Here is a 10,412-nt window from a genome sequence, read left to right on the forward strand (position 1 = left end):
GAATGGAACCGTTTGGGGAGTGATTTTTTTACCACGCGCAGTGCAGGTCAGGACACCCAACCTGACTGGTAATTCCAGTAGGCTTGCTGGGAATCGGTGACTACCCTGGTTGAACCCCTGGTTGAATGAGAGCCAGGCTGATGGCTGCCTCTTCTGCTGCCGTCATTTCTTGGGTCCTAAGCGAGGTACACGCCAGAAGGTTGGTTCTGGGGGTAGCCACGATGGTGGCGTATTGCTGCCCTCGATGTTTGGAGGCGTCTGCGTAGATAACTGCATGATCCCCACCGAGGGTGGTGTTTAGAGCTTGAGCCTGTGCTTTTCGGTGACCCTCGTCATGTGAGGGGTTCATATTTATAAGCAAAGGGAGCATCTTTAGTTTTAGTCGCCAAGAGTCTGGGAGTACGTCAAGCGGAGTGACATTCTGGGCTGCCCAGCCAATCTGGTGAAGCATTCGGTTACCCACCGCAGTTCTAAGTGGGACCTTCTGGTTAGAAAGATGGCCTTCTATCAGCTCTTCCACCGCGTTGTGGAGCCCCGTACTAAGCAGCCTCTGTGTGAGCGCACTCATGAGAAGACCAATGGCCTGCTCGACCACCTTTCTCATCATTATATAAAGCATCTCTATGTCTTCATTGTCGAGAAGAAGACGGGGGTTGACGTAAGTGACTCTCGAGAGGACAAAAGCTTCAATTAATCGAAAGGTACCGGATTCCTTTAGGCCTCGCTTCTTAGTGGCAACTCGCCTGATCATGTGTATGATTTGATTAATGCTGTTTTTGAGGCGCTGTTAGGAGACGTCACTCTTGGTGTTAGCCTCAAGATGTAGGCCCAGAATCTTGATGCTGGGGCTTGGAGTGATGGCCTGGCCATCAAGGAGTATTTGAATGTATTCCTTGAAACATATTCCTTGACGACAAGGAGCTGTGATTTTTTACGTGAACACTGGAGGCCACAGGCTTTAGCACATTGGCGTACTAGAAGTGAGATGCCATGCATTGGTGTGAGCTTCCTTTAATGTTTGTAACTCTTAGTACATGAGCAAGGTGCGCACAGGGCCGCTAGACGGGCGTGAGTGGTCGCGTGACACTTTCACGTGGCATTCAGCGAGAACGTAGGGGGTAAACCCGTAGATGTGCTTAGTGAGTACACCACCTGTTTTCCGCATCTTCGCGTGGGCTCGTAGCTAAATTGGTAAGACAACAGGCTCTCGCTTTGTTAGTCTATTAGTTCCAGTTTCGATTCCCGGTGGGGCCAGTAAATTATTTTATTTGTTCGCTGGAGTTTTCTGATGACACCAACGGTCGCGAAAGAACCCTTGGGGGGTAGAGGTAAAAAGCTTTGCTTGAAAAGGAGGGTCTTCCCATGAACCCCGCGCAGTTTACTCTCTAGTATACTTACTAAGAAACACTATGTTTTCAACATAGTTTATAAAGAGTTCCCTCATCACTTTTGCCAGCCGGGAAGGGGTCCGCGGCCGGCTCATGTATCAGAACCACTGCTCCACGCAGTGAACCAAGGGAACCCCCCCCCCCCCCCCCCCCGCCGTCTCTAATTGCACACTTGCAATGTTTTTCCATTTTTTAGATATGGCGAACGAAAATATGCACACCCCGTTCTCTATATTTTGAGGAATTATTTACATATAAAGTGCGGGTAAAACGACACAAAATGTATTGAAAGGCCGTTGACCAATTTGGAACAAGAACCCATCCAGACTCTCCCTCCCCCCTCCTGCCCCCCCCCCCTCCGACTTCAATGAGCGCCACTAAGATTGGCTCAAATACTGTTCGACGCGAGCGACAAGTTATATCCATAGCACACAAGGGACGACACAGTACTTGTGGTGGCTCAAGCCACAATGCCAGCGAGTCACATCGACTGTGTACAACCGACAAAGGTAGTACTCCGGTTTTGAACAGGGTTAATGATTTCAGGACAGACGCAGCCACGGACAGCTCGACTCGAACGGCAGTCTGGACGGCTCGATAACGGTACCATTCTGCGTGGCGGTGGCCGGGACGCATAGACAGTAGGCGGTCTGCAACAAAAGGCAAATCACGTTAGAAATGTTACAGTTTGGGAGTTCATCACTGCTTACCGAATGCGGGGTGCAGGATTACGCTTGACAGGAACGGGAAGGGACGCTGAAAGGCAAAGTAACACAGACAAACAGCGACAGAACCACCTTTATTGCCCCAAAACACCTGCGTACAAAATACGCGTCGCCCAGCTACACAGGGCAGATGGAGACGTGTACCTACCTAGCCAGAATAGTAGTGCATGTTTGCGTGAAGGATAAAGTGCAAGTAGACACGACACATGGGTCAGGGAAAGGGGAGGACGCGGATAGCGGTGCCGGACGCCAACCTGAAATGGAACCAAGGACACCAATTCCATCACTCGCCTTTGCCACGGCCCCAATTTGGAGCCGCGGACCGCAGAGCTGCGTTCCGTGCTTCAGTGGTGCTCGCTGAAGGTGGCGACTATTCCGAACGCCGCGCGAACCGAGGATGAGCGAGCGGAAGGCATGCCTCGGCTACCGCGGCGTTCTGAAAGGAAGACGGACTATCACCACAACTGAACGGGGCTTCCGAGCTAAAGATTTCCAGAATAAAGGCAGCGACGAAGGACTTCAACCGCACATGCGCCGTTGTCCCGGAAGCTACAGCCTAACGCGCACCGCAAAGCTTTGGTGACAGTCGGAGTCCCTGCGTCGCGACGGCCCACGAAACGTTCGGCTCCGAGGCAAATGTGCGCCCGGTTTGAAACTTCATCCAAATTCGCAAAAGGCGGGAAAGAACGAGACAAAAGCCGGTTTCGTGGGTACGCCGCACGTCGCCCCGGGCCTTCGGCCACGGAACTCACCGCTTGGAAGAGTTGTCGGCGAAGCAGCCTGCGCAGGTCTGATGTGAGGCAAGATCGCAATCGAAGGGCCCTCCTGGATGCGCTTGTCCGAGCAAGCCGGGTTGGGGGCGGTGAATGGCACAGGCACTAAGAAAAACAACTCTAGAAAAAGAAAACGACAACAGTTATAGAGTTAAAACAACTCTGAGCGCGAACCAAACTCCTACAATAGACAGTACCGCGTGGAAAAAAAACTCACCCATCCATCGACGCCGGCAGCGCGCCGCCGGCTCTCCAGCTACTCCGCGTCCGATACGCAACAGGCGGGCAAGATGGAGTGCCCCTGGTTCTAAAACGCGTTTATCCCGGCATTACAGAGCGCAGCTATTGGTCAGCTACCGCCTACCCTTCCACTCCTTCAAATCGCTATCGTCTTCCAGAACATTCTGCCAATTGTAAACAAAATGACAGAAAAAGACAACTTACGCTTATATAGTTGTCGCATCAAGTCGCAGCCGCGCGGGCACGGGAACATGCATGACCAAGCATTTTATGCTGCGTCACGGAGCAGGATAACCTTCTTGCCTTGTGGTGCTGCCTGCCTATCGCGATATGCCATTTCGTGTGTGCTACCAGGCTTTGGGTTGCGCGATTGCACGGTGCTCTCGATCATGCGGCCGCCGCTACCGGCCGTCTTCCGCGGCTTTTGAAACCGAATAAAAAACGCCACGTTTCGAAGGAATATCTTCGACTGAGCGGGAACGCAAATATGCTACTGCGTACGAGTCGGGGCTGTAAAGAAGGACGAAAATGAAGTGCTTGTTAGAGAGCTATGGGTGATATTGTTATGAGCATTTCAGATGCCGGTGCTTACACTGTCACCGCAAAGTCGTATGCTTGCTTGTTTTGGTGATGGTTACGAGGGCCGCGTGGGTGGCCTCAAATCATTCCATGCCAGCGCAGGTAACAGGCAAATGAGTTGAAAATTGGTAGCTAAAGGTCGCCACGACGTAAGAATGCATGTAAAGCACTACATCTTTTAACTCAATACGCTTGCGTCGCACAGAAGAACAGTTGGGATGAATTCGTCTCTTGTATCGGGTTCATTGCACGCAAAGATGTCTGCATGCAAGCAGCCAGATAATTAGACTTCTGTAACTGAATGAATGAATGAATTTATTCAGATAGGAATGGTCGAGCGCCTCATGTCGCGGAATCGAGGAAAGGGAGACAATAAATCCTGTTGGCTAGTGACCCCTTACACATCAGCCCCACGCACGGGCCGCTTAGTTCAGGTCATTTTGGGGAAATCCGCCTTCGAAGAGGGGTAACGGGTCTGTTTGATGATGTCTTTTGTGTCCGCACCGCACGAGCTGAGGAAGGTTCGCATGAAACAAAAACCACGCTATGTTCGCGCATACGAAGATGGTATTGAACCACAACAAAATCAAAAGAAAACGTCTTTCGCATGTGTAAATAAAACTAACTTTTTCGTTACGGTAGAAAAACGGCCAATTTTGAGTGCTTCCACAACACTATTTTTTAGATGCGATAGCATCTTATGGTCTCGGCATGTCCCGCGTCGGCGTCCGCACTCACACTGCGCATGCGCCACTCTCCTCCTTACACCCACAGCTGCGCGATACTACACTATAAAAAGAAATAGTTAGCGTTGCCCGGTTTCGATCCCACGACTCCCTGGCCGCAAAGGGAGGTACGCGGTGCTCTTCTCACTACGCTGCAAAACCGGGAAAGGAACAACTGCTACGAACGCGCCTTATGTCCTTGACTCATTCAAACTACGTCAAGAAGCTACTGATAAAACGAAGGCACGCGAAGCTGAACGTCAACTGAAATGACGAACGGAAAACTCAAGCCCCACGCGCCTTGCAGCTCAACCAGCCCCGTCCGCAGAGCCTCTGATGCTGATTGTGGCAGGATGCCCTTAGGGATTGGCCAACCAAAGAAAGAATCTATCACGAGATAGGTTCGCGTTCAACCACCGTCGTCATCTTCCCGTCCGAATGCTCATCTTCCAGTCTTCCGGAAGGGCTGCCTTGATGGGTACTGCCTCGATCTGCCAACCTATCTTGCGTAGGACGGCTCGTCCGTGCTCCGTGTGACTGAGCCGGATTCTCTGATTCGAAAAGTGGGCTTCGATGAGCTCCTCCACCGTGTTGTGGGCGCCCATGTCTAGCAGTCTTTGCGTTGACGAGTATATGGGAATTCCGAGTGCTTGCTTCGTTGCCTTGCGAAGCATCGTGTTTAGGGTGTCCCTATTTGCCTTCGTCAGCTGGAGATACGGGGCGGAGTAGGTAACCCGCGACACGACGAACAAGCGTACCAGGCGCATGGCATCGTCCTCTTTCAGGCCTCGGTTTCTGTTAGATACCCTCCGAATCATACTTAGTATCTGTTCGGATGTAGTCTTTATCTTTTTGACGGCGGCGTGTGCCTTCCCGTCGCTCTGAAGTAGTAGGCCGAGAATCCGAATCTGCTGAGTTGGCTTGATGGCCGTTCCGTCGATGGTGATGGTCATGTTCGGCAGCGGCTCCTTCTTAGGTTTCCCCGGTTGGATCATGAGCAGCTCAGATTTCTGGGGAGCACAGCTCAGTCCGCATGACTTAGCGTACTCGTGCACGGTCGTTGCCGCCCGCTGCAAGGCTTCCTCCATCCAGGCATCGGACCCGGCTCGGGCCGTCCACACCGTAATGTCGTCGGCGTAGAACGCGTGGTCCACACCTTCGATTTGTTTGAGTAGATCGGGCGGGGCAGGAGGGCCAGATTGAAGAGCAGGGGCGACAAGACCGACCCCTGAGGGGTGCCCCTATCACCGAGCTCGACAGGGTCCGACTTCTCGTCCCCTATCCTGATGGTCGCCGTTCGATTTGACAGAAAATCTTTTATGTAGCCGAATGCCTTGCGGCCGCACCTGGTCTTGTTCAGATTCTGCAACACGCTAGCGTGGGACACGTTGTCAAACGCTCCTTTCAGGTCGAGGGCGAGTATCCCGCGCGGCGCGTGCCTCGTTGCCTGCTTGACAACAAGCTCGTGGAGTTGGACCATCACGTCTTGGGTGCTGAGATGGTGTCTGAAGCCGTACATCGTCTCCGGCATCTGATCTGTTTCTTCGAGGTGCTTCTGCAGCCAGGCGAAGAACCATGCGCTCCATCACCTTCCACCGCGCAGGACGTGAGGGAGATGGGCCGCATGTTGTCTATCGTGAGGGCTTTGCCGGGCCTTGGAATGAAGTGGACCTCGGCTTCCTTCCATTCCTTCGGCAACCGCGAGCTCTCCCAGGTTTCATTGATATGCTCTAGGAGGCCGCGGACCGCTGCACCACTCATGTTACCGAGCAGTTTGTATGTTATGGCGTCCCTGCCGGGGGCACTTCTCTTATTGCTTTCTTCTATCGCTGTCCAAAATTCCGTCATGGTAAACGGCCTGTCCAGCTCGTTGTTGTCGGGTCCTTCGTACGTCTCGGGCACCGGTACTGGCCCTTCTCTTCCTTTAGGTACCTTGCCTTCAGGTCTTCCAGGAGCCTGCAGCCGTCTCCCTTGTACGTGTTCAATACTTTGGTGAGGTTGCGATTGGTCGCAGTTTTGGTACTCAGCGGGTCGATCAAATGCCTCAAGAGACACCACGTCTTCTGCAGGCCGTCGCAAGTCTTCAGCCAATTTTCCCTGCATAGCTTGGCCGCGTGCTCGGCGATCTGTATGTCCAAGACCGCAATGCGTTTGGCCAGCTTTCTGTTGTGTCTCTGACGCTTCCACCACCGTGTTAACGAGTGCCGAGCCGCCCACATAACCCCTTCCCCGGAACATGACGCCGGGCAGGGACGACGAGAGGCGCACCGTGCGGGCAAAAGCAATGGCCCGGAAGCTGGAAGAGAACCCCAGGGTCCTCTACGCGGACGCCTCGCTCCGAAAACACAGCGACCGTGCATCTGCGGTAGTTACGTCCAGAGACCGGCTGATCGTCAGCGCGTCCCTGAAGACAATAGACCCCGCAATTGCCGAGGAAGTGGCCGTGGCCCTGGCACTCGCACAGCCGTGCGTGGACACCATGGTTACCGACTCAATGACAGCGTACGAAAGCTTCCGCAGGGGGGTAATCTCCTCCGCGGCCCGAGCCATTCTATCCAAGTGCAAGCCATCGGGAAGAGCCATAGAGCTCGTGTGGGTCCCGGCTCACTCGCGGGTAGCAGGCAACACCATCGCCGACTACCATGCCCGAGAAATGTCAATCCGGGCCGAGCACGAGCCGGAAGAGCTACCGCACCCGGTTACCAGCTTTCGGAACATTACCCGGATGTACCGAGAGGAGAGATGCAGACTGCCGGAACCGCACCCAAAACTGACGAGGCAACAACAGACGATCCTGCGTCGAGCGCAGGCGGGATCGCTTGTGCATCCCGTGCTGATGAACAAAAACGCCCGTGTGTACGAGATTTCGGCGCACGATAAAGATCCCCAGGTGGTCAAAATTAATCCGGAGCCCTCCACTACGGCGCGCCTCATCGTCTGCGTTGCGTCGGAGCGTTAAACCCCACAATCAATCAATCCGTACTGATGAACCGCATGTACCCCGCGGAACACGATACGCTCTGTCCGTTTTGCAAAAGAGAGAGGGGCACCCTGCCGCAGATCTTGGCAGAGAGTACAGAACTCAAGACCCCCCTCCTCCTCTTCCCCACAACACCCCCAATCCCCAACCCCTTGAGCGATGGGAGATCTTGTTGACCAGCCCCGCCCTGCCGACTCAGCTCGCCCTGACAGACAGGGGCCAAGACCTGCTGGGAACATATGGGTCCCGTAACTATGGAACCACCCCGTCTGGTGCCAGCGTGCACCACCGATTTCGTTTTGGGCTCAATAAACGTTGATTCCTCCTCCTCATCTTCCCGTAGGGGAACCGGCGAAGAAGAAGAAGAAGACAAAGCTGCGAAGAGGAGGGCGTGTACATTCCTTTCAGCCGGTGCACCAATGTCAACAACCTTTACCTCACCAACGCTGACGGAGACTACCGATTCTACCACAGAGACAACATGTACAAGAACATGATGGACGAGTTTCGGCGCCTCGAGAACCACCGCCTACTCACCGTAACACAACAGTACTTGCGTGCCTTTGCCACCGGTGTGGACCCGGACGCGGAATTCCTTCTGGCGCTACTAAACACCAGATCACTCAACATAACGGCAACACAATGGAACCACATGGAACCGCCATGATGCTTCGCATCCTCATCGGGGTTCCCCACGGAAAGATGGAGTAATTTTTTTTCTCTTGAGCTAGTGGACACATTTAGTATTGCTTTGCTTGAGATTGCAGATTATAGATTGCTCTTCCAAACACACAACAGTAGTTTTGTGAAAGGTACAATTATTTACAGCTTATTGGTCAAATAATCAGAAAAAAACGAAGAACGACAAGACAGATGCGCTATAAACCAGGACAGGAAAAATGAAGGACGATGAGACGTCGTTTTTCGTTTTTCCTGTCGTGGTTTCAGCGCTCGTTTTCTTGAAGTAATCTGCACCAACTACCCCAACAGCACATTTTACTAATAAGAAAAAAAAATGCACGAAAAAGTATGGAAAGCACACGCGTACGTCGGTCGTTCATCTGCTGTTAACGTCAGCGAGCGTGTTGATTCGTTGTTATAATTGTGTCATTACCGTCAAATCTGAACAAAGTGAGATAGGATGATGAACGAAGACGTACTTAGCACAACTTTACTTGCTACTTGATTTAACCTTGATGTTATGTACCGACTGCAGCTTCATGGTATATTGAAAGTGTGAGCGAAGCAAATTTCGTGGCTGCCTTGATACTGAGGTTACCGTCGAACGTCACTTGTAGGTTAAACGGCAAGGCACTTTGGCACCCTTTGTTTAGCTTGAAAAAGAAATGAAGAGCCGGTGAAACCCCCATTGCAAAAAAAAACGAGGTTTTGCCAACATTCGAACCATGGACTTTCAAAACAAAACGCCAGCACACAAGCGCGCAACCACTCGACCACGCCACGAGAATTGAGTACCTTAACAGAGGCTGCCAACTCACGATATTGTCGAGTGATTTGCTTTGGTCATGTTTGAGCGATTTGAGCCGTGGTAACGCTTGTTTCTTACGCACCCATCTTGGAACCGAGGGGAGTTATGCTATTACTACAAGCGATGCAACCACAGCCCTTTTATTTGAGTCAAGATAAGCTATCGCAGAACCTCGGTCTTCCCTACGCAAGCCAGTAGCAGAGTCCTTCAATGCCTTTCTGGTCATGAAACTTCGCCGTCACACTATGGGAGAGCTTCGTGCGCTGCCGCGCCGCGGCGCTGGTGTTGATCGGAGGGCAGCCGGGGGCCTGGACAGAGCTCGTTGGGCAGGGAACGGACACGGAGTAAGATAAAACAGACGCTCAACGACTTATCAGCACTGCGCTTTCACTTTACTTGTCATGGGCCGCTCAAATGGACCTATCATTTCGTGAGTGGCGAAAAAATGTGGTGCGATTGGGCACGCTGCTACTGCGTTCCTGCCGGCCGGACTGGCTACAGACCAACGGCGGCCGCCCGATGCCCTCCGATCTGCGGTGGCGCCACTCACGGTAGAATTTGTCCCCGTACGAAACTTGGCCGGGAGTTTCATGACCAGAGAAGCATTGAAGGACTCTGCCAGTAGCAACGAATGGAATGGCATGGGCCGATAGCATTCTGGCGTTGATAAGCTTGGTCGTCACGCACCAATCTTGCAGCCAAGCCCCATCATGCTAATACTACAAGCGATGTAGCCAGAGCTCACTTATTTAACTCAAAAAAGCTATCGCAAATACCCGATCTCCCCGACGAAAACCAAACAAGCCACAAATGAATAAGCGCTTTCGAAAAGAAATAGCTTGCAATTTGTCTCAAGGCAGCCGATAACCGCAAGTTAAAAAGAAATTGATTCTCTTCTGCTGAAAGGAATGACCCTAAAGCACGAGAAGGACGTGAAACCCGACCGCCGCTGCCAGCTTTCCGCTGCTTTCTCGCGCTGCGTCGACGGATATCTGGCGAGCGTAGACATCTACGTTGCTCGCGCGTCAGCTCGCGTCGCCGCGCGAGAAAACGCCGAAAGTACGCTGCATGGGGTTGGGCCTTTAACTTCTACCAATTGTGCGTCAGCTCCCCAGCGCTTCAGCCCCAGCCTCGCGCACGGAGCGAAACCATCGGCCGCCGCCCAAAGCGAGAGAGAAAAAAAATCCACGTCGCATGAAGTCGCGCACGGCGAGAAAGTGACGTCATGCTGTGACGTCGCCGTTTGAAGGGGGTGTGGTCGGCCTGGGCCCCTACGGGATATGGTTTGGGAATGCGCCCACCGGGCGAGTGTCCTGCCATCAGCACGTACGCTCAATAAATGTTTATTCTCCTCTCCTCCTCCTGAGGGGGGTTGCCTGTGAGGCTGTTTCTCCCTGCCATATGTATTTTTTGAATTTTGGGCAGGTTATCTTCCTTGGATTTACTTGGCGACGTATTGAAGCGACTTGTACGGGCGTGACTACGCCGGTGTTGGTGCACCAACGATTACCGT

At 52.8% G+C, this 10,412-nt stretch overlaps 1 long non-coding RNA gene across 1 annotated transcript; it reads right to left on the bottom strand.

Moving 5' to 3' along the window:
- Positions 1 to 2,010: 2,010 nt before the first annotated feature.
- On the bottom strand, positions 2,011 to 3,252 carry LOC144161969 (uncharacterized). Its single transcript, XR_013320552.1, has 3 exons — positions 3,104 to 3,252; positions 2,866 to 3,006; positions 2,011 to 2,367 (listed from the first exon to the last, which is right to left on the bottom strand). It is a non-coding gene; the product is annotated as an uncharacterized LOC144161969 (long non-coding RNA).
- Between the last annotated feature and the right edge of the window lie 7,160 nt (positions 3,253 to 10,412).

The sequence above is a fragment of the Haemaphysalis longicornis genome, unplaced genomic scaffold, assembly GCF_048455015.1.
Source record: "Haemaphysalis longicornis isolate Haplotype H1 unplaced genomic scaffold, Haemaphysalis longicornis Haplotype H1 scaffold_12, whole genome shotgun sequence".
Lineage (NCBI taxonomy): Eukaryota > Metazoa > Arthropoda > Arachnida > Ixodida > Ixodidae > Haemaphysalis > Haemaphysalis longicornis.